Source organism: Erinaceus europaeus, chromosome 21 (assembly GCF_950295315.1).
Source record: "Erinaceus europaeus chromosome 21, mEriEur2.1, whole genome shotgun sequence".
In the NCBI taxonomy this organism is placed as follows: Eukaryota; Metazoa; Chordata; class Mammalia; order Eulipotyphla; family Erinaceidae; genus Erinaceus; species Erinaceus europaeus.
Genome location: NC_080182.1, coordinates 8,610,944 through 8,638,048, shown reverse-complemented (window position 1 = coordinate 8,638,048; position 27,105 = coordinate 8,610,944). Strand labels below are relative to the sequence as shown.

Here is a 27,105-nt window from a genome sequence, read left to right as displayed (position 1 = left end):
ATGCCATCAGGATGCCGGCCAGGCTTCCCTGGACTGAAGACCCCACCAATGTGCCCTGAAGCTCCGCTTCCCCAGAGACCCACCCTACTAGGGAAAGAGAGAGGCAGACTGGGAGTATGGACTGACCAGTCAACGTCCATGTTCAGCGGGGAAGCAATTACAGAAGCCAGACCTCCTTCTGCAACCCACAAAGACCCTGGGTCCATGCTCCCAGAGGGATAGAGAATGCGAAAGCTATCAGGGGAGGGGGTGGGATATGGAGATTGGGTGGTGGGAATTGTGTGGAGTTGTACCCCTCCTACCCTATGGTTTTGTTAATTAATCCTTTCTTAAATAAAAAATAAATTTAAAAAAATTATCCCACTGTGTCTATTCCTATCTGGGCTCATTTTTCCCCAGCTCTCTCTATATGTCCGGTGTGTTCCAGGAGGTACTCTCTTGGAAGTGCTGTAAGTACATACAGCCACATCTTTGTGGTTTGGAGGATCTCAGTAGGTCGTCAGGTACAGAAAGGGGAGAACAGTCCATACAGAGAATGCGACAGATGCAAACACCTAGACATGAGGAGAGATGACTGTGTTAGAATAACTTTGCTTCATGGTGGTAGAAAGAGAGGATTTGGCTGGAGACGGGACTAGAAAACAACTGTGAAGTATTAGGATGCCACCAATTTTCATTAAGTCAGAGTGACCTGTCACACTAAGTCAGAGTGACCTGTCACACTGGGACACACTCACACTGTGAGTATAAGACTTTCCCAGTATGTTCAAAGACTGTTCAGAGACAAGTTACACTTTCCTGATGCCATGTCATGGCAAAAAAGCAAAAAGATAATTATTTGACTTATAATCAGGTTTTGTATCCAGCTGAGATGCTCTGACATGGTCATTTACTCTCTATTTGTCCACTTTGTAAGTTAAAAAGAATGACTGGGGGAACTGTGTGAAGTTGTACCCCTTTTATCCTATGGTTTTATCAGTGTTCCCTTTTTGTAAATAATTTTTTTAAAAAATAGAATCCACTTAATTATAGGAAATCATGACTGACCAAAAACAAAAAAGTAAGACTGGTTTTCGAGATGCCTTGGAGGAACCAAGAAGTGACCTAGGCCTTCAAATTAGATCCTTTGCTTCCTCATCCCTATCTCCCATGACCCAGTGAATGGATTTATCTGCCCACCAAGTGTATGAGAAATTTAATCAATAAGAAGGTCATAATTCCTATGGTCAGTAACTGAAAGCTGTCAGTAACCAATGGAACAGAGATATGAAGCTTCAAGATATGAGCTTGAAGGAAAATCCTCTTTCCCACAATTAAGGCAACACACAATTAAGACTTACCAGTGTTAAGACTTACCAGTGGTCCACTACTGCCACAGGTTGAAGACGGAATGTGGATTAATTTAGTTGACACTAATCACAGATTTGTGGAAATGCAGTAAGCAGTGTTCCTTTATCAATGAGAAAATGTGAGTTTAAAATCTGGCTTTCTCAAAGAGATTTTTAAGTCACTTCACTTTTCTTGGTCTTATTTTAGCTTCTGGAAAAGAATAGGTCTAATGGAAGAATAGATTTAAAAGGACTTAGAGGGAGAAAATGCTGAAGAATTGCATTCATTATAAGAAACACCCAATTAGAAAGGTATTTTATAATGAAGAGTATTAGACCAGATACTCAGAGGGGAATTCAAGTTTTATTCATGTAGACAGAATTTTATCAAAGCCAACGAGCAAAAAGCAGGCAGAGATACTGTGGAATCATTTTCTGTGGGGCTAGTACAAAAGCTTCAGGAAAAAAAAATGATTCTGACGAGAAAGCATTTATAAAATTCTGTTTCAGGGAAGAAAATTTAGCTAACAGAATGGCAATCATCTGTGACAAGTAGTAATTTTACTTAAGCACAGTAGTTCACATTGGCTATTTCTCTGTGTACCCTATCTTTGTATCACTATAATGTCTTTTAAACCAGTTTAGGGGGAAAAAAGAGCAATACCAGGAATACTGACCAAATTGCATGTACTATTATTTCAGTTAGCTGAATCCTCTTGTTAATCGAACATTAACATAGAGCCAGCCCCTGGCTTGTGTAGTCAGGACTTAGAAAGATCACATTGAAACCTAAGTATATGACCTTTTTTTTTTTTTTTAATTGGGGGATTAATGTTTTACACTGGACAGTAAATACAATAGTTTGTACATGCATAACATTTTTCAGTCTTCCATATAACAATACAACGCCCACTGGGTCCTCTGCCATCATGAACCCTCCCTACCACCAACCCCAGCGTCTTTTATTTTGGTGCAATACACCAACTCCAGTCCAAGTTCTGCTTTGTGTTTTTCTCTTCTGATTTTGTTTTTCAACTTCTGCCTGTGAGTGAGATCATGATTTTTATCCTGCTTTCTAGGAGGGCTGTCATCATCTCCTTCAAAGGCTATCCCAAGAATAGAAAAAGGGATGAGAAGATAAGGTTCTGAAGTCTCTCAATATCCCATACTCCCAAGTATATGCTGATTCACATATACTTGGTCACTGATTCACACTTGGGATTCTCTTAACAATGTCAACACCTTAAAAATGTATAGGGAATCAGGCGGTACAAACTATTGTACTTACTGTTGAATGTAAAACATTAATTCCCCAATTAAAAAAAAATCAGAAGAGAAAAAAAAGAAAATATGAATAAATAAATAACAAAATTTAACACGCCAAAAATATTACTGGATACTAAGGCCTGAGTGCTTACCATTTGAAAACCAATATTTAAAAGACAGGGATTAAAAAAGGAAAAGAAGGGGCTAGTTGGTGGCACACCAGGTTGAACACACATGTTATAATGTGCAAGATCTCAGGTTCAAGCCTCCACTCCCCACCTGCAGGGGGAAAGCTTTGCAAGTAGTGAAGCAGGGCTTCAGGTGTCTCTGCCTTTCTCCCTTTCTATCTCCCCCTTACCTCCCAACTTCTGGCTATCTCTATCTAGTAAATAAATAAAGTAATTTAAAATTTTTTAAATAAAGAAATAGGCAAGAATTGCTCAGAAAATAGATTTGAGAAAAGCTAGCAGATCAAAAGCAGTAAGCAGGGCATAGGGTAAGGAGTCAGGAAATTATTGTTGGGTTGGGGGAGGTAGGTGCCAACTCCTGCATTTGGTCCAATCCAATTGGCACTAATGGGTTTACTGATTTCTCAGGGTATCTGAGCTCTCTCCAGACTGTTTCCTATACAGCGTGTGTGTGTGTGTGTGTGTGTGTGTGTGTCTTATTACACAAATTTCTTATGGAAGTATCTTTGTATTGTATAGAGTTCAGGTGTGCACAACTGAAAAATCAACACATCCTTTTTATCATATTCTTGACCTCATTAATAATCAGCTTTTGAACTATACTACCAATTAGCAGTTGGTCCCAAAGGAACAGGAGATGCTTGGAGACTTAGGGGGCCCCTATAAATTATTAAGATAAAAGTTGCAATTAAACATTTTCAAGCATAGAAAAGCTTAGTGGGAAAGAGAAGGTCCTCATCAGGAGAAGGTGGCTAACACACGGGACAGTCAGCTCCTACTGATCTCAGTCAACTCTCACAATCTTGGAATTTGATACCTATTGAACTGGTGACCTGGTGATCTGATGAGTGTAATCCTACCCTCAGAACCTGTCTGTCCTAAAAAAAAATCTGCCAGGTCAGCTCCTGAGATTCCTAAACATGCTTATTCCTTGGTAAGCTAAACATTATGTAAATAGTCATAGGTTACAGGAAAATCAGCATTATTACAGAAAGAGATGGCCCTACCGTATGTGGCGAGAAATGAGGACAATCTCAAACCTACCTAGCCAAGGCACTAGATACGACTGGGGTGGCTAGGGGGAACTGAACTGAAAAGAAAAGACATGGCTAAGTGACAGAAAGGTCATGAAAGAAGACAGGCAAGGACTCCAGTTACTGGGAAATGCACAAATTTACAGAGGAAGAGACACATGACTGGTATGCACCTGTGGCCAGGCCAGCCTGGCAACTTGAGAGAAATCTCTGAAGTTCTACAAGTAGTCAAAGGCCACCTGTAAGGAAAGCCAATGGCAAAAATACAACCTCATCAATTATATGTGACTAAAGGGTAGGACTAAAAAGGCCATACCCACTAGGAAAAGATAGAAACAGGCTGAGTGGGGGTATGGATCCACCTGCCAACATGCATGTTCAGTGGATAAGCATTAAAATTACAGAAGTCATACCTTCCACCTTCTGCACCCTAAAAAGAAGAATTTTGGTCCATACTCCCAGAGAAGAGAAGTAAACGTTAAGGGAAGATGACCAGACGGCTCTGAATTCCGATTCCATCAGGACATGGAGAGAAAAGTGGGGGGTAGAAGGGAAAGAAGGAAGGACACTCAGAAGTAGTAGGTAGTAGGTGTGACCTAGAATGGAAGAGGAGGTAGGACCATTAAAAAAAAAAGGACAAATACATTATAGTTATAAAAATAGTCGACCCATATCTATGATCTTGGAAGAACTAATGCAGTTTCCAGTGGAGGGAATGGGGTCACAGAACTCTGGTATTGAGAAAGGTGTGGAATTATACCTCTGTTATCTTATTTTGTAAATCAATATCAAATCACTAATGAAAAAAGATACTTAAAAGGAAAAGAGAAGGCCATAAACACCCCAAAGTGCCTGACTTCCAACCCTTGTTTCATTTGTTTCTCTGAAGAAATACCACCAATTATTTTTCCTGGCATGGGCAGGAGTGTAGTATATCCTAAATAAACTTACCCTTAATTCTTTTTCTAATAAATGTTCTTAACACACTAGTAGTTCCTGTACTCCTGGCTGTTCTCATGTTTAGTTAAATCCATCCCTCAAAAAAAATTTTTAATTTTTTTTATCTTTATTATTGAATAGAGATATCTTTGCCCACCCTGTCCAACGCTTGACGTCTCGTCACCCAATCTGGTCCCCTACGCCTACACTGAACTTCTCTGTTCCAGACTCTTGGAAACAGAGTTGGCAGTCAGCTGAGGTCAAGAACAAACACCTCATCACAGACCCCTGCAAGCGTCAACCCGGCTTTGACTTAGCACGTTATGATTGGGCCCTCCTCAATCGCTATCGAACAGGCCATGGCCGGTGCGCCGCTATGTTCCATCGCTGGGGAGCCAGAGACGACCCGAACTGCCCCTGCGGCTACAGACAGACTATGACCCACATAGTCAACGACTGCCACCTCTACTGATTCAAAGGAGGTCTCGAAACTTTACATCAGGCTCAACCTGACGCTGTTGACTAGCTATGGAAGAAGGGCAAATGCTAGAAGAAGAAGAATTGAATAGAGACTGGCAGAAATTGAAAGTGGAGGGTGTGGTAGAGAAGGGAGAGAGACAGCTGCAACAACACTGCTTTACCACTCACAAAGGTTTTTCCCTTGCAGGTGGGGGGACTGGTGTGGGGGTTTGAACCCAGGTCCTTGTGCATTGCAACGCATGTGCCCACCTGGTGCACCACCACCAAGCCCCCATGTGAATAATTTTGACAAAAAATAGGAAGGCCATTGAAGAGAAAAATAAAAATAAAGTTGTGTGATGGGCTTCAATGTCCCTGGTTTAAACCCCTACACCACTGTAAGAAAAGAAAAATGCATATCCTTAGAAAGTTGCATATGAGACCAACTACAGACTGTAACTGAGATTCAAGGGTATTTTAATATATTTTTGTAAGCTTCCATCCACTAGAACAGGACCAGGAGAGAAAGAGATCTCTTACTGGGCAGACATACATTTTTGCTCATATTTGGGAGTTTGAGAGAGGAATCCCGTAGGTTCTCAGACAGCATAGTAGAAGAACTGAAGTTTAACATAAGGGCCAAGATTAAGATTGAAAGAAGGAGCCTTAAATTAAAAAGAAAGCAGTGATCTAATAAGTAAATTGTGTTCCTGAGTTCTGTGAGCCGTTATAGCTTGAGGAGGGGGCTAGTGAGAAATTCTAATTTATACTAATTAGAAACTTTAATTTATAGCTAATTGGGCAGAAGCCAGGATAACACTCTAAGCTGAGGTCTGCAGAGGAGGACAGTCTTGGGAGACTCAGTCCTTACACTATGGAATATGATGCCATCACTGGGTAGAGGGTGCTAGAATTGAGGTGAATTCTCAGATATCTTGTCAGTGTCTAGAATTGCTTATTGATGAGAAGTTTCACTTGCATTGAATCCAGGAACTCTCAAGAGTAGATTTATTCCCTTGTTCTATATTGACAGCTCCAGAAGCTTGTTGGAGCTCAACTGACTCATTGTCCTGCTAAGTCAGTGAATCATAAGCCACAGGTGATTCAGCCTTTTTCCTTTTGTTAACATAATAAGGAAGTCTCTTCAGAGTCATGGCATTCATTTTCAGAAAGATAATTCACTGGGATTAGTTGATGAGCCCATTTTTATTCATTACAGAGGAAGGTTACATCAAACTGAAAAACAGAAAAATCAGAAATTATTCCATAGGCAATGTTAGAGGAATTAAAATAAAACCAATATTCTCTCTTAGAGTGAAACAGAATTATTAGCGTCCCTCAAGTGAGAAGTAATTACTTCAGTAGTGGGTGAAATGTTAAACTGAAAATGTAACTGGTCAGTGTGAACATAACAAAGAGCCATAAGATGTGATTTTTTAAATCTCTGACACAATAATAAGGAATGCCAGAAAACGAATATCTATAGTTTCACATTTTTGTAAAGTCAGTCTAGAATTGCCTGTGAATAAATTCTTTTTTTGAATTTTTCATATTGATGATCACAAAACAATTTTGAATGCTCATATGTGGATACAGCATTGTCTTAAACATAGGAAGGCAAAATTGAGTATCTCCTTTTAAAATTTCATAATTATGCTAAAGATTCATGTACATGTTTGTTTGTTTGTATTTAGAATCTAGCATGTAGCAGATACACTGAGAGTCAAGATGAAGGGGATATGTGCATGTCCCCTGGCCTCACAGTGAAATGATTCTCCATTTCAAAGTCATGTTACAGAAGCATTGGCATGGCCCACCATCTTCTGGACAGTTTTCAACTTTATCTTATTTACTTGCTATAAGGTAGTGAGGAAAGTGTTGTCATCCTTTGAGAAAGCCATGATTCAGAGACTTGGAAGTCGTTCATTCAAAGTGATACAGCTAGAAAATATTAAACCCATGTCATTTTTGTTGTATTTAATTAGTGACTGAATATTAATTTATAAGATTATAAGATAATAGGGGTATAATTCCATACAGTTCCTACCACTGGAGCTCTGTATCGCCATCCCCTCCATTATAAAAAGCAGCAGTTCTCCCCAGGCCACTGATGCGGACTGATTAGATATATTTCCCCATATTTTCCCCATATGGTCCTGCCTTTACTTTCTTTCTAAGTCACACCTCCACTTATTACTACTTCTAAGAGTCCCCCCCCCTTTTTTTTCCTTTCTCTCTCAGGTAAGCAGAACCAGAAACTGTGCCTGTCTTCCTCTGGCGTTTTCCAGATTCTCTCCCCTTTCAGTGATGGTGTAGAAGCAAGATTTCTGGTGACAAACACTTTGGGTCCTGGTGGAATGGGGGTTAACTTCCCCTTTCATTTCCTGCTTTACTTCCCCTATCTCCCTCAGGGAATATAGCTCAAAACTCTTTTTTTTTAATTTAATTTTTTTTACCTGTTTTATTTATTTATTTATTTTTGTTGCCCTTGTTGCTTTATTGTTGTAGTTATTATTATTGTTGTTGTTGTTGGATAGGACAGAGAGAAATGGAGAGAGGAGGGGAAGACAGAGGTGGGGAGAGAAAGAGACACACCTGCAGACCTGCTTCACCACCTGTGAGGCAACTCCCCTGCAGGTGGGGAGCCGGGGGCTCGAACTGGGCACCTTACGCTGATCCTTGCGCTTTGTGTCAAGTGCGCTTAACCCACTGCGCTACCGCCCGACTCCCCCCCATTTTTTATTAGTGATTTAATAGTGACTAACAAGATTGTAAGATAATTTGGATATAATTCCATACAGTTCCCATTACCAGAATTCTACATCCCATCCCCTCTATTGGAAGATTCACTATTCTTTATCCCTCTGGGAGTATGGACCAAATTCTTTATGGGGTACAGAAGGTGGGAGGTCTGGTTCGTAATTGCTTCTCTGCTGAATGTGGACATTGGAGGGTTGATTTACACCCCTACCCTGATTCCATCCCTAGAGAGGTAGGGCTCTGGAGTGATGAGTTTACAGAAAGTATTGGTGAGGTCTTCTGCCCAGGATGGAATCATAGTATCATCTGCACCTTGGTGATTGAAATGCAGTAAGACAGAAAGCAAGACAAATTGTTTAATAAACAGGAACCATAAGTAGAAATAGAGCAAATGAAAGTAGGCACCTTAGGGTGGAAGAAAACTAGAAAGTCTGTTTTAGGAATGTTCCTAGGAGCCTATGTCTTAGTAATCTGTTTGAGCTTGATAGCTAACATGGGGGTGGACTAGAAATATTGTCTGGGAAGATGGTGGTGGAGTTAAGAGTAGAACTAGGGAACAGGATTAGGGCAGAGAATTGCTGGCAAACTTGAAAACCTGAAAATAACAAAAAGTCTGACTCCACATCCTGATAAATCTGTCTGAGTTTTACATGTGTCAGCCTTTGGGTGGGTCCTCCTAGTTTTCAGTCCTTCAGACTCACACTGGAAAGTTCTACTGTCAGTTCTGTTGGGTCTCCTGTTTGGTTATTCTTATAGATCTTGAAACTTGACAGTCTCCATACAGCTTGACCCATTTCCTTATAGTAAATCTCTTTTATGCAGAGTGTCACCATATCTGTTGACTTATTTACACAGCCTGCTTTTCTGGGGAAATCCTAAAACAATTAGGGTGGCTGAGTAATAGAGAATAATTGAGTTATTCATGAGACTGAGGTGGAATCCTGTCATTCAGTAGAATTCTCTTGTGAAGATAGAATGTGGACTCCTCACTATGGTAGCCACTAGCCACCTGTGATAACTAATCAACTGTAATGATTAGTTAGACTAAGAAAATGAATGTCAAATTAATCTTAAATTGATTTAAATATACAAGGTTGTAACAATAAATGACTCATAACTACCACACTATAAAGTACAATTAAGAATTTCTATATTCTATATTATGTATACATTACAAGTATAGTAGATATGACATATTACATAACAATGACTATTATATAATGTAGACTTATATATTTATTATGTATATGGATTTTATTATATAGCCTTATTAACTGTGTGTCAAATATAGACAGAGTGGGGCTGTCATTTACTTTCTATCTTCCCCATAAAATATTAGACTCTTAAAAGTTGCCCATTTCATTCTTAGCTCCATCTCCATTGACTATAATAAAACTCTGAAAGGGGTTGAACAGTAATAAATATTGGCTGAATTATTTACCCAGTTATTTAATATTGATAGTAATTAAAAGTGACAAGATGCTTTGATTATCCAGAGATTTTTTAACCCTCCAAATAAGTTTTGTGACTTTGTGCAGAGTTATTCTGAGCCTCTGTCATCTGCAAGTGACTGCATTATTTATCTTATGGGGTTCTGGTGAGGCTTACCCACATGGTAGATGTATAGCAGATATATAAATTCACACTGCCCATGTCCTTTCCCCACCCTTCCCCCTTCTCCACACCTGTTGCTATTATGAACTGGCTGTGTGGTTCTCCTCATCTGCCAAGTTGGGAAAACTGCACTCTTCCCTGGAAGCACTGAGAATCTGCTTGCTGCAGGTTCTGACACACAGGAAATAGTAGGTAAATGTCACCTCCTTTCTCCTTCTGCCTTCTTTTTCTGGATGCTGAGTAGAAGTCACGTGGCAGTAATCTGGAAGGCCAAGAGAGGTTACTTCTGACTTGAACAATTAACCATCTATATCTATCTGCTCATCCTATTAACTAAACTTGTTGATAACAATGTTTAAATAACTCTCATTCTAGAAATCTAACAGGTGGGGGTTGAGTGGGAACACACCTGATAGAGTGTACACATCACCATTTGCAAGAAGCCCCCTGCTTTCCACTTGTATCGGGGAAGCTTCATGAGCAGTGAAGCAATGCTGCAGAGGTCTCTCTCTCTATATATGAAAAAAAAACAAAAAGAGGAGAAGATGAAAGAGAAAGAGGAAGGGGGGGGAAACAAGGGGAATAAGACCTGTTCCATCTATCTTTTCAGCTTAGCCAATATTTATTTGTACTTTAAATTTTTATCTCATTCACAGTCTCCCCCAATTTCCCCTCATGCCCACCTAGCTCATCATTATATACTCATTATAAACTCATCATTATATACTCATTATAAACTCATCATTATATACTCATTATAAACTCATCATTATATACTTTCAGTACCTCAACCACCATGACAACACTTAACGCTCCAAGGGGCAGACAGGTGTTTCCTGTCTGAGTTAAGGATCCTGTCTTTTTGTCATTGCATCCTTCATACCCAAAACGGTGCTTAGAACACAAGACATACTAGGAAAGCAATGTATGTGAAAGGAAAGGAAGAAAGGTTTTTCCTACATTTTCTATCCTGGCAAGGAAGAAACACTGAAGGTCTCTTCATCACAACCCTTGTTTTCCTGTGCCATCTCTGCTTCTCCTGCTCCTAATCTGGTTATGGAATGGCCACCATATTGATCTGCCTAGGGGCTGTTGACCACAGAGTTTCTGGAGTGAACCCTCAAAAGCTGTGAGGACTCCAGTGGGGAAGTTTTTTCTCTCCATCCTCCCAGCAGATATCCAGCAGACAGACATTTCTTTATTTTTTTAATACTTATTTTATTTACTTCCTTTTGCTGCCCTTGCTGTTTTATTGTTGTAGTTATTATTGTTGTCATTGTTGTTGGATAGGACAGAGAGAAATGGAGAGGAGAGGGGGAGAAAAAGACAGACACTTGCAGACCTGCTTCACCCCTTGTGAAGCAACTCCCCTGCAGGAGGGAGCCAGGGCTCGAACCGGGATCCTTACGCCGGTCCTTGTGCTTTGTGCCACCTGTGCTTAACCTGCTGCACTACAGCCCGACTCCCTAGACAGACATTTCTAGCAAACACATAGAGGCATTAGACCAGACCAGCAAAGTTGCCCCACACAATATGTCACAGGACCCCATTGTTATCTTCCATATCATACATCTGGGTTCTGACTGAGTCACAAGTACTGAGGAAGAGATGTTGGCATCTGTTGCCCTGGAAATTGTTTTGTCTAGAGCTGCAATCGCTCCCTGATGCTGTAGTCAGAATAAGTGTGAGAAACACAGATTATGTCTACAGGGGGAAAAAAATGAATGAGCATGGGTGGGGGGCACAGAACTTTGATGTCATATGCAGTATGGAATTATATTCTTGTAATCCTATAGTCTTGTGAAACATTATTAAACCATTAATACAATTTTAAGATAGTTTAAAAATAAGTGAACCAGAACAATGATATTTAACCAATGAAAATAAAAAAGAAAAAGAATCTCTACATCTCAACAAGAACTGATCCAGGAGGGTGGAGTTAAGATGGCAGCATGAAGACAGCACCTAGTTTGACTCCCCACCAAAAAAAATAATAATAATAAATAACTGCTTTAATTCTGGCAATTCTAAGTGGAAACAGGATTTCCAGGCCAGTAGAAGAGGAACTACATAGATGAGGACAAAGAGGAACCATGGTGAAACATTATAACCCATCTGTGAATTGGCAAAAGGGTGCTGTAAAGGACAAAGCAGAGCTGAGTGCCACCAAGTTGCAGGTGCTACTATAATTCCATCCTGACTTCCCTGAGCAGATGACCTCACCAGTGTATCCTGGAACCTCACCTCTCCAGAGCCTGGCCCCACTAGGGAAAGGCAGAAACAGGCTAGGGGGTATTGGTCAACCTGTCAATGCCCATGTCCAGCAGAGAAACTATTACAGATGCCAGATTTTCTACCCTCATAAGCTCATAAGGAAATTTGGCCAATACTCCCAGAAGGGTAAAGAATAGGGAAGCTTCCGATGGAGGGGATGGGTTATGAAACTCTGGTGGTGGGAGCTGTTTAGAATTGTACTCCTGTTATTGTACAATCTTGTTAATCCTTATTCAATCACTAATAAAAATCTTTTAAAAATACGATCCTAAGTCAATTCAAACTCTCCCTGACTCGCATGACTCTAATTTGGCCAGACATGAGCAAGCAGTCTGCAAAGATCCTGCGGCATTCTTGAGTTATTTTCTCCACAAGAAAAGGCATAAAGAGCTAGCGCGGGGCACTGCATTCCAAGTGCACTGGAAAGAAGCAGAGCATGTGCTTTAGTCTGTTAAGAAAGCCTGGAGGAGTTTTCTGCTAAAGGGGAAGATAAATATGGCTACTTAAAAATGTAATGATGGCAGTTAAACAGTGTTGGGAAGGGCATGCCAAGGAGGGCATCCAAGTCCTTGTAGGGTGCCATTGCCCAACCTTTGGAGAAGGGGGAATGTTCAAGGAGGCACACTTCCAGAGTGATTAGATGCTTCTTCATTCTTCCCCAGTGTCTGAATCATCTTTCTGAGAAGTTTCCTTGTCAGTCTGTGACACCAGCACCAGCAGTAGCTCCCAGGTCTTGGATATCAATATTGGTATCTTGAGAAATAAGCTAAGTACCTGTTACACAAACGTGGATGCAACTATCTTCTTTTTACATGTAAGGAAGCTCACACTCAGAGAGACTGAATGTGTCTTACATCTTCACATAGTGAGCAGCACAGTTCAACACAGACCCACATCTGTGTGACTTCAAAGCACACGCTCTTCACACACGTTACTGTATCAGATGTCACCTGAGCATTGGTTCAATTGCTTCTGTGAGTTGTAGTTGATGAGTACTTTTTTTTCCCAGCTCCTCCTAAATACACTATTTGGGTATATCTTACTTCATCTGTGATTCTGCCCCTAAGCAACTTAGAAGTCAACTCACTGGTTGACAGAGTGGGTAAGGATAGTGGTTGTATGTGGTGTAGACTGAAGAATGGTGACAATTTCAGCCCTTGGCCAACTGCTTTACCTAAGCTTTGTGGTGCTAAGTCTCTTGGTCAATGGTCCATGCCTTACTTGAGAGCAGGACTGGTGTACACCAGAAATTTCATATCCAGCACAGAATTTGAAAGGAGATAGACGAGCACTTTCCAATTGATGTGTGTGCATGTGTGTGTTTGTGTATCTATATCTAAAAAAGAGTTCTGAGCAGAAGTCTGGCAGTAGGAGTTGGAAGAAAATACAGAACTGATGTGATTGCAGGGAAGTGAGAGAGGAGGAGCAATAAAAGGCAGATCCCGGGAAAAGGTTAACACCTGCTTTTATGTTTATGAGGGTGAGACAGAGAAGAATAGCAGTGAAAGGAATTTAGTCAGGTTGAGAGGAACTCGATGTATGACAGGGAATTTTTACTATGAATTCCTAATATAAAATTTCTAATATAAACTAAAGATTCCAGTGCTATGTCACTTTGATGACATACCTCAGGGTAATTTTTTAAATTATCATCTTAATTTATTGGATAGAGACAGCCAGAAATCAAGAGGGAAAGGGGAGGTTGAGAGGGAAAGATGCAGAGAGACACCTGCAGCACTGCTTCACCACTTGTGAAGCTTTCTCCCTGCAGGTGGGTAAAGGGGACTTGAACCTGGGTCTTTGTGCATTGTAACATGTGCGCTCAACCAGGCGCACAAATGCCCAGCCTCCTCGGGACAATTTTTTAAATCAGGATAAATCTCTGTAACTATGAACTAAACATACAGGTGGAATGGTAGAATCCACCAAATGCCAGTTTTAGCTATTTCATTTAACTTATAATTACCATAATTAATAAACAAATAGTCTATGATAGGAAATATTTCTATTAAGTGCTCACTTTCTGTAAAACAGCTGTTTTAATATGTTTTCCAGAGTTGATTTTTATTTTTTTTTAATATAGCAGATAGCTAGACCCACAAATTTAAAAAAGAAAGATATCTCACAACTTTCCTCTCCCCTGTAGCATGTAATTAACTCCTGGAGGACTGACAGTTTCTTCCTCACTGGACAAGGCTTCCTTCAGAAGGCAGTTTAGGGAACACTTGGCAGCACCTCAGGTAAAAATGGAAGGTGGCTTCTGTTTTCCAGGAAATCCAAGAAGGAATTTCCAAGGCAGAGGACCCTCTTTTGAAGTTCCCATCTTCCAAAAAAAAAAAAAAATCCACTAGAACACATGCTCCCCCCAGAGTTGCAAAGGAAAGCAACCCATTGGCTCACCAGCATTAGTTAAAGCCTTCAGTGCTCTGCATCCAGCTGTGTATCTCAGATTGTCCCCAACTCCCACCCTCACCCCAGCAGAGACTGCTGTTCAGTCTGTAATTGTGGCCTGGACAATCTCTCTAATAGGAATGAGGGACAGTGATCTATTTTCTTTTTTTTTTTTTTTTTTTTTTTACAAAAATATCAAATTCTTTTCTTTTCTCAAGCCCCTGTGCCTTGGTGATCCTCCACAGAATCCACCTGGACTGTCTCACCAAAACCTCAGAAGGGCAAAATTTTTATTCCTTGAAAGAAAACAAATTGTGGAGTTGGGTGGTGGTGCAGCTGGCTGAGCGCACATGAACAAAGCACAAGGACCCAGGTTCGGGCCTCTGGTCCCCACATGCAGGGAGAAAGCTTTGAGAGTGGTGAAGCAGGGCTGCAGGCATCTCTCTGTCTCTCTTCCTCTCTTTCTCCCCCACCCTCGATTTCTGACTGTTTCTATTCAATAAATAAAGATTATAGAAAAAAAATTTAAGTTGTGATTATAAAAGAAAAAGCTAGTAGGTCATGGGTGCCTCTTTTACCATGCCCTTATTATCTTCTTAGTGTCCTTGTTTTTTACATATGAGGACAGTAAGCTTCAGAAAGCTGGAGTAGCATCCTGAAGGCACACAATCAAAGCCTGAAAAAAAAAACAGAAAGATCAAGTAGGCTAAAGGGGGCTCCCCCAAATTTAGAAGCAAAGTGAAGTAGTTCCCTAGAGACCCAACTCCAGCCTCTTCCAGCCAGGACAGGAGCCCAGTGTCTAGCTCTGTGAGGTGGAGCTCGGAGTCCCGAAACCTGGGCTGAGATCTTCCAGAGGCTGCTGGAGGGCGTTGCTCCGCCACAGGAACTTGGAAACAGAGTTGGCAGTCAGCTGAGGTCAAGAACAAACGCGTCATCACAGACCCCTGCAAGTGTCAACCCGGCTTTGACCTAGCACGTTATGATTGGGCCCTCCTCAATCGCTATCGAACAGGCCATGGCCGGTGTGCCACTATGTTCCATCGCTGGGGAGCCAGAGACGACCCGAACTGCCCCTGCGGCTACAGACAGACTATGACCCACACAGTCAATGACTGCCACCTCTCCAGATTCAAAGGAGGTCTCGAAACTTTACATCAGGCTCAACCTGATGCTGTTGACTGGCTAAGAAAGAAGGGCAAACGCTAGAAGAAGAAGGGACTTGGGCTCTGAACCTCCCATTTCGACCCTCCCTCCCCCTCTCCCTCTTTGATGCCCTGGATCTTCTGCAATAAACTAAGGTCCTCTAAGGAGTCACCCTGTATTGTCCTTTGCTTTGTTTTTTACAACCCGTCAGTGTGAGTTGAAGTGTCTTTTTTTTTTCTTTTTTCCTTTTGTCATTTTATCAGGGGGTTTACAGTACAGTTGTGGACACATGGGTACAAGACCTAATCACACCCCAGGATAGGTGTCTGCAAAACGAGGTCTTTTACTACCAACAAACGCCAAGGCCCTGACATGCTCCCTCTGCACCTGACCCAGAGACCTTGGCTCTGCTGCAGTAGCCAAACCTGGTGCAAGTGTTACTCTGGGTTTTCCTTTCTGTTGTTGTTTCTTAGGGAGTCTGGGGCTTATTCTGCTTTGAACTTGCATTTCCTTGATGTTGAATGTACGCTCTTACATAAAATGACTCCTTTTATTTGAGTTGTCTTTTAAAGTTGATTTGTGGGGGGTGGGGTGTGGGGTGGCACACCTGGTTGAGTGCACAAGGACCCGGGTTCAAGCCCCCGGTCCCCACCTGCAGAGGGAGAGCTTTGCGAGTAGTGAAGCAGGACTGCAGATTTCTCTCTGTCTCTCTTCCTCCTCTCGATGTCTGATTGTAACTATTCAATAAAGATAATTAAAAAATTGATTTGTGACATTAAGTTGTTAAAATATGTATTGCAAGCATTTTCTTCTGGTCTGTGGGTACATTTTATTTTGCTTCCTCAGTGGAGCTTATAACAAAGCATCCTTAATATTTTATTATTTTAATAAGGATGGAAAACTACAGAAGGGTGCCCATTTCAAAAAGTTCTTCAATGAATTCCAATGTATCAATATTTTCCTTAAGTATTCATTTTAGAGGCTGGACATCTGGTAGAGGGGACACGTTGCCATGCACAAGAGCCCAGGCTCAAGCCCCCAGCCCCCACCTGCAGGGGGGAAGTTTAACAACTGGTAAAGCATGGCTGCAGGTGTCTCTCCTCCTCTATCTCCCCTTCTCCTTCAATTTCTCTCTGACTATATATATTCATGTGGTTGGAATGGTTCCACTTTTATTAAAAAATAATCATTTGTTCTTTGTGTGACCCAGTAGAAAAACCTTTGCCTAGCCTAGAAATCATGAAGACATTTTCCTATGTTCTCTCATAGAAGAGTTGTTGGCTTACATTTAGACCATCAGTCTATCTGGAATTGTGTCACATGGCTATGGTGAATTAGGGGGATCTAAGACCACTTACTGAGAAGACTCTCACTGAACCCTAGTGATAATCAGATGATACATAACTATGGATGACTCTATTCTGTTCCATTGACCTATTGGCCTAAAGTTGTATTAATGCAATTGTATAACAAGTATTAATAACCTCCAACTTTCTTTTCTTTCTTTCTTTCTTTCTTCCTTCCTTCCTTCCTTTCTTTATATCTTTCTTTCTTCCTTCCTCCCTTTCTCTCTCTTTCTTTCTTTCTTGCCTCCAGGGTTATCACTAGGGCTCAGTGCCAGCATTATGCATCCGCTGTTCCTGGTGGCATATATATATTTTTTCATTTTATTCAATAGGGCAGAGAAATCAAGAGAAGAGGAGGAGATAGCGAGGGAGAAAAACAGAAAAGATAGATACCTGAAGGCCTGTTTTACTCCCCCTTTTGAAGCATCCCACCCTGAAGGTTGGGGGGTGGGTCTCAAACCTGGATCCTTGGTGTGAGTCCTTGAGCTTAGTACTCAGTGCGTTTAACCTGACATGCCACCGTCTGGATCCCCAGCGCCCTCTAGCTTTACTCCTCAGTATAGGACGGATGTTTCTGTCCCCTTGCACTTCCTTCTAACATTTGGGTCAGCTTGTCAATTTCCCCTCACATCCTTCTGCTGGTAAGAATCAGCTGGGGAGAACTGACAGGCACAATTGTCCCAATACTGAATGCTCTATTTCATTTACATTACATATTCCTCTAGTTTTATACACATTTTTTAGAACTATGATTTTTTTTCTTTTGCCTCTAGGGTTATCACTGGGGCTCGGTGCCTGTACCGAAAACCCACTGCTCCTGGACGTTATTTTCCCTTTTGTTGTTCTTGCTGTTTATCGTTATTGTTATTGTTGTTGTTGTATAGGACAGAGAGAAATCAAGAGAGGATATGAATACAGAGGTGGAGAGAAAGACATCTGCTGACCTGCGTCACTGCCTGTGAAGCGAAGCCCTGCAGGTGGGGAGCCGGGGGCTAGAACCGGGATCCTTAAGCCTGTCCTTGCACTTGGCGGGAGCCATGTGCGCTTAACCCACTGCACTATCGCCCAGCCCCCAAAGAACTATGAGGCCATGCACAACTTTTGTTATATATGTTCCTGAATCTTAGATCTATTGTATACAATTTCAAATCATGTTTATAAAATAAAATTTTATGTTTATTTTCAACATGCATTTGTATTAAGAAATAGAGTTGAAATTTATACATTGACCTTGTAGCCCTAGGGAGTCAGGCGGTAGCACAGCAGGTTAAGTGCACTTGGTGCGAAGCACAAGGACTGGCTTAAGGATCCTGGTTCAAGCCTCCAGCTCCCCACCTTCAGGGGAGACTTTGTAGCCTGAGGAATTTTTAAACTCAATTCTAGATATTCATTTATTGACTTGAATAATTCTATCAGTCATACATCTATGGCCTCACCTTTTTTTCCTTATCCTCTACCTCAGCTTGGGACAGTGCATAGGAGAAAAACAAAATGACGTTCAATCCACTTTATAATTGTCTAAGAAGTCAGAAGAATGGGGCTGGGTGGTAGTGCACCTGTTTGAGCATGTACCTTATGGTGCACAAGGACCCAGGCTTGAGCCCCTGGTCCCCACCTGCAGGGGAGAAGCTTCACAAGTAGTAAAGCAGTGTTGTGGATGTCTGTCTTTCTCTCTCGCTCTCTATCACCCCCTTCCCTCTCAATTTCTGGCTGTCCTTATCCAATAAATAAATAAAGCTAACATTTTTTTTAAAAGCCAGACGAATGATGGATATTTGGGCAAAACATGGTCTAATAAATCTGGGAATTTATAAACAGATATAACCTGCTTGTCATATCTTATTAACATCCTAAATTATACATTTAAAAAAAAATGGTTGGTTTGTGGGGCTTCACTCTCTAATGCTGCCTTAACATTCTGCATGAGGAGAGAAATTCGATGCAATTGTTATTATTTGTCAGATTGCCTAAAGGACTATCAAGAATCTGAGATATAACAGGCAGCTGGGAGCTCAACATGGCCACAACTATAATATCAGGGAAGCCTCCCCTGCTGCTCCTGCGTGGAGCAGGGAACATCTCTCTGAATTGGCTGCAGACGCTCAGCTGTGCTGCTTCATTACCAGGAGAAGCCCAGCTCATGCAGACCTGATTCTAATTTATCCTGGCTGGTTGTCGTTCTGTAACTCAGGCAAGAGGCTGCATTTCTGTTTCCAATTAAAGCCGGATAAGCTTCTAGGAAAGGGGCCTGGCTGAAAGGCTGGTGATAGAGGAGCCGGAGCATGAGACCTGGTAGAGCAAAACGGAAAGCATTTAGCAGACTCGGACCGCACTGTGGGTGCGGGGTAGCTACGCCTGAAGCTCTCCCTCTGAATAGCAATAGGAAAACAATAGTAAATATAAATGTAGAGGGAATCCGGCGGTAGCGTAACGGGTTAAGCACACGTGGTGCAAAGCTCAAGGACCGGCATAAGGATCCCTGTTCGAACCCCCCGCTCCCCACCTGCAGGGGAGTCGCTTCACAGGCGGTGAAGCAGGTTTGCAGGTGCCTTTCTCTCCTCTATCTTCCCCATCTCTCTCCATTTCTCTTTGTCCTAACAACGACATCAATAACAACAACAATAATAACTATAAGGGCAACGAAAGGGAAAATAAATAAATTAAAAAAATATATGTAATATATATATATAATTGTCCAGGCCTCCAGGAAAGCTTTCTTTTTTTAAAAAAAATATTTATTTTCCCTTTTGTTGCCTTTTTTAAAAATTGTTGTTATTGATGTCGTCATTTTTGGATAGGACAGAGAGAAATGGAGAGAGGAGAGGAAGACAGAGAGGGCAAGAGAAATATAGACAGACCTGCTTCATTGCCTGTGAAGTGACCCCCCTTGCAGGTGGGGAGCCGGGCGCTCAAACCAGGATTCTCACGCTGGTCCTTGCGCTTTGCACCACGTGTGCTTAACCTGCTGCACTACCACCGGACACCACCCCCCACCCCAAAAGCTTTCTATATCTTCTTGTTCATTTCCACTCCCCCAATCCAATTTTTAAACATCTCATTCTTTTTATTTATTATTATTATTTATAAAAAGGAAACATTGACAAAACCATAGGATAAAAAGGATACAACTCCACACGACCAGATCTCCGTATCCCATCGCCTCCTGATAGTTTTCCTATTCTTTAACCCTCTGGGAGTATGGACCCAACGTCATTGTGGGGTACAGAAGGTGGAAGGTCTGGCTTCTTTAAAAAAATTAAAATAAAATAAAATTATGGGGGGGGAGCATGTGGATGAAGAGAGTCTTCCAGTCAGTCCATTGATGGTGTGTGTGTGTGTATGTGTGTGTGTGTGTGTGTACACTCAAGTAAGATGCAGAGGGGTGGTGATCAGCTTTGGTTTTCCAGTCAGCATGCAGGCCGTAAGTGACCGCAGGACACTCCAGTGAGGAATGGTATATCATCTCCCACAATTCTCAGGGTGAGCTGAGGCTTGTCAGTTACTCAGACATCTTGATTGAGGGTTGTGGTTTGTTACTTTTAACTGGAAAGCCATATAGGGCTGATTGGCAGGGCCCCTGCACTGACTTCTGACAAGAAAGCCCTCTAAGTTTTGCTTAAAGGGAGATAGATACCTGGCTGCAAACATCTTTGCCTCAATTCTCAGATTTTGAGCTTTGAGAGTGAGAGACATGACTTCACAGATTATTTTGGAAAAGATCAATGTCTTATCATGTCCAACATGCAGGGGCAGGGGAGGAGACAGGGAGACACTTGCAGCCCTGTTTTACCGCTCATGAAGCTATTCCCCTGCAGATGGGGACCAGGGCCTTGAACCTGGGTTTTTGCACATTGTAATGTGTGCACTTAACCAGGTGCACCACTGCCTGGCCCCAATAAAAAGCACTATTATGCGACATTTGGTACAAGACTTAAGGCTCTTCATGAATTTCCTGTGCCCTCAGCACATTTCTGTATTTACACAGACTTGTAGCAAAATTAACAAAATAAGAGTGCTACTCTATAAGCTTAGTCCTGTGCTTAAACACATATATAACCTAATAAAATTCTAAAGACTAACCTCTCAATCTCCAGAGGACAATGAGAAAAATACAGCAGCAGCCATTAATAACGATCCAGGTGAACCAGGAATAAACAAAGACTAAGAGAATGGGAAATTTTGTTTCAAAGTTGTAAGATGCTTTAAAAGCCCCAAGAATTGTGGTTCTAACACAGCTGACCCTGTCTGTCTCTGCCTACTGAATGTCTGTCTGGTGTTACTTCATTTTTTAATAAAGTTTGCTTCTTTCTCATCTTTGAGTTAATGAATTCTTATCACAGACCCATGCCTCTAGCTAGCTGTTCAGTATCAGTGTGGAAGAGGAGATGGATGTTTCCTGGAAGTTCTCCCAGCCCCTTTTCAGTCCTTACTAGCTTGTTGGTGAATATTTTGGATGATGGTGGATGGCAGGCAGGGAAATTTAGTTTTATTATTTAGTCACACAGTTTAGAATTTGCTATTCCCTGGCCAGTTCCTTCTGGTTTCAGGAACTTTTATCTTGAAGAAAACACATGGTCAAGAAAAAAAAAATGAAAGAAAGAAAGAAAACTCATGGTCTGGCAAGCTATTTCAGTTATGTCTCTGCTTGCAAGATAACTCTTGGTTGTTGTGTTGCAAACCTAAGGGTTTTACTTATTTATTTATTTTTACAATGTCTCTCACACCTAATACAGATCACCACTCTGCATAGACAAAGATGACAAGGAGGGAGAGTTGGTTGGTTCAGTTAGTGATTGAAACAAAGGAGTTGCACCAAAGTCAAAGACTCTGGGGTGGGGGGAGGGTTCAGGTCCTGGAACAGGATGGCAGAGGAGGACCTACTGGGGGTTGAATGGAAATACGGAAAACTGAGAAATTTACAGAAATGTACAAACCGTTGTATATTACTGTTGACTATAAGCCATTTATCCCCCAACAAATTTAAAAGAAAGAAAATAAAGAGAAAAAAAGAAAGTATTCCTTCTAGAAGTCACTCGCTGTGGTCAATCCTTGAGCCAGACACAGTGCCATGCTCTTATGAGGGTACAAAGATGAATGGAAACAAAATAGGATGGTTACTATTTAAAATAACAAGTGTTGGCAAAGAATGGGAGAACATTTGTACACCATTGGTGAACTATAAAATGATAAAAGCGTTTGTGAAAAAATAATATAGTGGCCCCTCAAAAAGAAAAAAATAGAATCCCCATATGACCCATTGATTCTATTTCTGGGTCTAAACCCAAAAGAACTGAAAGCAGATTTAACTGTACAACAGATTTCATGATACTACTCACAAAAGCCAAAAGATTAAAGCAATCCATGTGACTACTGGCAGGTGAATAAGCAAAATATTATATATGCATACAATAGAATATTATTCAGTCTTAAAAAGAAAGGAAATTCTAACACATGCTCCAGTATAGATAAGCCTTGAGGGCATTGTGCTAAGTGAAGTAAGCCAGTCACAGAAAGACAAATCACAGTGTAACTCCACTTATACGAGGTACCTGCAGAAAACAATTCCTGGAGATAGAATGACAGTAGCCAGCAAGTGCTGAAGTGAGGAGAAAGTATGGAATCACAGTGTAATAGGTACAGAGTTTTAGTTTTGCAAGCAGAAGAGAGTTCTGGAGGTGAGTGTTGGGGATGGCACATAGTGTCATTGTTATCAATGCCACTGAACTGTACACATGAAAATTATTTGGATGGCAAATTTCATGGAATTGTATTTTACACAATTTTACCACATTTTTACCTAATTTCTAGCAGCTAGGAAGGTGACTCAGTGGATAGAAAACATTCATGAGACCCTGGAAATCAAGTCCCAGTGTCATATATGACTATGCTTTCTCTTGCACTTCCTCTCATAAAATAAATAAATTGTTAAATGTAAAATTAATGTTTTTTAAAAGGAGTAAGAAAATGTGTGTATGGTGGTCCAGGTAACACAATGGTTAAAGCATTGGATTTTCAAACATGAAGTCCTGGGTTTAAGCCCCAACATCACAAGTACCAGTGTGGTACTCTGGTTCTCATTCTTTTTCTTTCCTCTGTCTCATAAATAAGTATCTATAAAAGGGGGAAAATATGTGTAGGCACAAGAAAGGCAGGGAGAAAGATCAAGGACAAGAGACTCAGTACACAGACAAGTCTGACAAAGCCCAGCCTTGACGGGAGGGAGACCAGGTCCCAGGCTCACAGAAGCTGGCAGCTCAGGGCATGAATCCAGGCTGGCAGGGCAGTGGTCAGAAGAGGCTTCCTCAGAGCACGTTCAATGCCCACATCAACAACTAGTTTGTCAAGTAGTGTACTCGTGAGTTCCCGACATTTCGAGAGTGTTTCTAGTTTATAGATCTCCCCTCTCTCCCCTTCTCTGCGATGGCCCTTTAATGTCTCTGTCAGGTGTTCTGACTTTTGACCTTGCAGCTGAGAGATGTGCAGCTCACAGCCAGCTCTGGCAACCATCCGCAACACTTGGGTGAATGTTTTCCCTGCCTGGGCTTGCATTTCCCACTCCAGGTCACATTATGGATTACAACAGGCCAGCACACATTTCAGGAGATGACTCTGTTCATCTGCAAGAAGTGCAGAGTTCCTGACAGTTAATTGGAAGTATAGATACTGATATTAACCATCCCCCGAGTATATTATAATGGGTATAACTTTTCTCCATTACAGGAGTAAATACATCTTCTTGCATCATGGAAAATCAGTAATTGTGGGGCCAAGTGGTGGCACTCCAGGTTGAGTGCACAAGTTACAATGCAGAAGGACCTGGGTTTGAGTCCCTGGTCACCACCTGCAAGGGGAAAGCTTCATGAAAGATGAAGCAGTGTGGCCGCTGCCTTTCTGTCTCTCTCCCTCTCTATTTCTTCTTTCCTTTTCAATTTCTGGCTGTTTCTATAATAAATAATATTAAGGAGGAGAAGTAGAATCAGTGATTGCCTGAAAGTTGACGCCACCCTCTTACTAATGTTGTATAAAATATTAGCAATCATGTATGTCCACTGAACATTTTTCATGCCAACCAGGGCTCTACAAAAGTCATAAAGCATGCAACTATTATTATTTCTATCTTTCAGAGGAAGAGAACTGAGTTTAAAGGCAGTTTCTGAACTTACCCAAAGTGAGTAGGCCACAATAGTCCAATTAGTCACTGTAACCACATGTGCATACAATATTAACTCAGTGAGTTTTTTGTGTTTTTTTTTTTTTAGAAGTTTTGATTTACCACAGATGTCATTTTGAGGAAATGGGCAAGTGTGCCTCTCAAGTTATTAAAATAAATTTGGCACATCATCATATAATCAAAACTACTAAAAAAAAAAACTCACTTAGTTAATATTGTATGCACATCCTTGCTTGTGGTTATAATGAAATATAACGTTTCTTACTTTAAAAATGCAAAATAAAGACATTACAGATTTAAATGAGCTAATAAGACATTAATATACTAGATAGTGTTGACGTCTATGCTATATAGTCTCCCATTCAATGCAAATATCCTTTTTAAAAATTTTCATATGTATTTAATATTGGATAGAGACGGAGAGAAATCGAGAGGGAAGAGGGTAATAGGGAGAAAGACACCTGCAGTTCTGCTTCACCACTCCTGAAGCTTTCCCCCTGCAGGTGGGGACCAGGGACTTGAACCCAGGTCCTTGCGCACTGTAATGTGTGCACTTAACCAGGCAGGCCACCGCTTGGCGCTGTTCTATATAAATATCCTTAAAGGGCATTCTGCTTAATAAGCCACTTAAAGCAGAGACTACGTGTTACTATTTAAGTGTCGTTCCATGTAAAAGGAAACTTTTGTTTAATAACAAAGACTAAGAATTATGAAGATAGAAAACATATTAACGAGCACACTAACTGGCTGTCATGGTCTGAATAGTTTCTGTCAACACCTAGCAGGCAACCAGCAGTCACTGAACTTTCTCCTTTTCTTCCTTTTTTCCTTTCTTCCTTCCTTCCTTCCTTCCTCCCTCCCTTCCTTCCTTCCTTCCTTCCTTCCTCCCTCCCTCCCTCCCTCCCTCCCTCCCTTTCTTTCTCTCTTATTTTCTTTCTATCTTATTTTCTTTCTTGTTTTATTTTTATTGGATAGAGACAGAAAGATTAAGAGGGGGAGATAGAGAAGGAGAGAGCCAGAGAGACACCTGCAGACTTACCTCACACTGGTGAAGTTTTTCCTCCTCTAGGTGTGGACCAGGGGCTTGACTGACGTTTCTTTGAAAAAAAGACACATTGGCCACCAGCATCCACAGGTGACAACAGTCCTCCCTAACACACATCAGAAATGAGCTTCATTGTTCACGTGCTCAGGCCTGAGCCAATCACAGCAGCCAGGGAGAACGGCATGTGCTGATTGGCCAAATGGAGGTCCTGTTTGTTTACCCTGTTTCCTGGGAAACTTGCCATCTGTTCTGTGCTGTTTCCAGGTTGGGAGGCTAGTGTCTGGAGCTCAGGCTTGAGTGTCCAATCTCTGCCTTCCTGTGTGCTTATTTCCTTGGGATAGACCTGCTCCCGTCCTCTCCCCACACATCATGTGTCCAGTTTATAAACAATTCGCGGTGGTAAGTGTTCTTTTCCCCCACTACCTCCTTTCCAGGTGCCATTTCACCCAGTCGCTGGAGTGAGACACTTATTTTGGGAAAAGGATTTGGAAGTCTCTCCCTACTGCAAGGCTTTGTTGTTCTGTTAAGGTCATTTCTTCAGCCTATACCCTTCCAGTGAGCACCTGCCCGGTGTCTCTGAGTTTTCAGGACTGTGAATTATTCTTGGTGTTAAACATCTAGTAGCCTTCCACAGAAACTTTTGTTTTCTTTTGTTTCTCAATGGTCTGCATCAAAAAAATAAAATAAAATAAAGGAAATAAGTCCTGGAAAGGATGTGGGAAACATAGTAGATGGTGCACTATTGATGGGACCAGAAATGGATGCAACACTTATGGAAAAAAGGTGTGGAGATTCCTTAAGAATCTGCCTTATGATTATACAATACCACTCCTGAGCATTTAGTCAAAGGACTGGAAAACAACAACACAAAATGCAAAAGGATATATGTACTCTACCTTCACAGCTGCACTATTCACAGTAGTCAAAATACGGAGTCAACCTGAATGCCACTCAACAGATGACGGGATAAAGAAATTATGGGATATATGCTCAATAGAATACAATTTGTCTATTAAAAAGGTACTGGTGCAACTTTTGAGACACTCAAGAGGATGATTTTGCTAAATGAAATAAGCGATGGAGTAAAAGACAACATACTGGGTGTTTTACTTGTGTGGGAAATACAAATAACTAAAACAAGTAAGTTTTCAGAAATAACAGCAAATCAGCAGGAGTGCTGATTAAGGAAAATAGGCAAAGAGGTCTCTGGTGTAATGGCATTGGAGGGTGGTGATAGGTAGGTGTGGTGGGTCTTACACAAGTAGGTGTAAAACTACTAAAATTTCATGAGACTGTAAAGACTACATGGAACAATAGAACATGAATTTCTTTTTAATTTTTTTATTGCCACCAGGATTATCACCGGGGCTTGGTGCCAGCACTATGAATCCACAGCTTCAAGTGATCATTTTTCATTTTTTTTTCTTTTCTATTTTTATTTGCTAGGGCAGCAAGAAACAGAGGATAGAGATGGAAGGAGAGAAAGATACCTGCATAACCTGTTTCATCACTCGTGAAGCAATCCCCTCCCCCTGTAGATGGGCAGTGGGGGCTTGAACTTAGGTCCTTGCATGTGGTAATGTGTGCTAACCAGGTGCACCACCACTCAGCCCCCAGTGATTATTTTTCTAAGCAAAAATTTGCAGACCAGCTTCCAGCCCACTCTGCCACTCACTGGGTGGCTCTAAAGGAATTCCTTCTCCTCTCTAGGTCTCTAATTCTTATCTGCAATACAAGCTGCACTCAGCTTTTCTCTGTAGGCCTTCAAGGGTGAGAGGCAGAGTTTCCCAGTTCCCCTAATTTTATAGTGGATCCAGTATCTGGAGTAAGATCAAGTGTATGCTGAGGAACAGTGAGTTCTCTGACCTTGACCCCCCTCCCTCTCTAATGCATATGAATTGTTTTGCTCCTGCATCTCTGGTTGATGTCTCACATCCAGACATTGTTCTCTGGTGTGCACATCTGTAAATCATAACCTCAAACCAGATGAAAAATGGATTTAGCAGTGCAACATTGTGATGTCTGGTCTCCCTTTCATGCTATGTGATGAAAAATGGCAGGGAAGATGGTAAGGGATTACTTGGTCAGTTCTGCCAGCTCCAGGGATTTCCCAGTATTTCAACACTCTTTCTTATTAGTTATTTAAT

The 27,105-nt window shown here is 41.3% G+C and overlaps 1 long non-coding RNA gene across 1 annotated transcript; it reads right to left on the bottom strand.

The window, feature by feature from the left end:
- Positions 1–6,401: 6,401 nt before the first annotated feature.
- Positions 6,402–25,059, bottom strand: LOC132535229 (uncharacterized). Its single transcript, XR_009547003.1, has 3 exons — positions 24,953–25,059; positions 9,660–9,850; positions 6,402–6,450 (listed from the first exon to the last, which is right to left on the bottom strand). It is a non-coding gene; the product is annotated as an uncharacterized LOC132535229 (long non-coding RNA).
- Between the last annotated feature and the right edge of the window lie 2,046 nt (positions 25,060–27,105).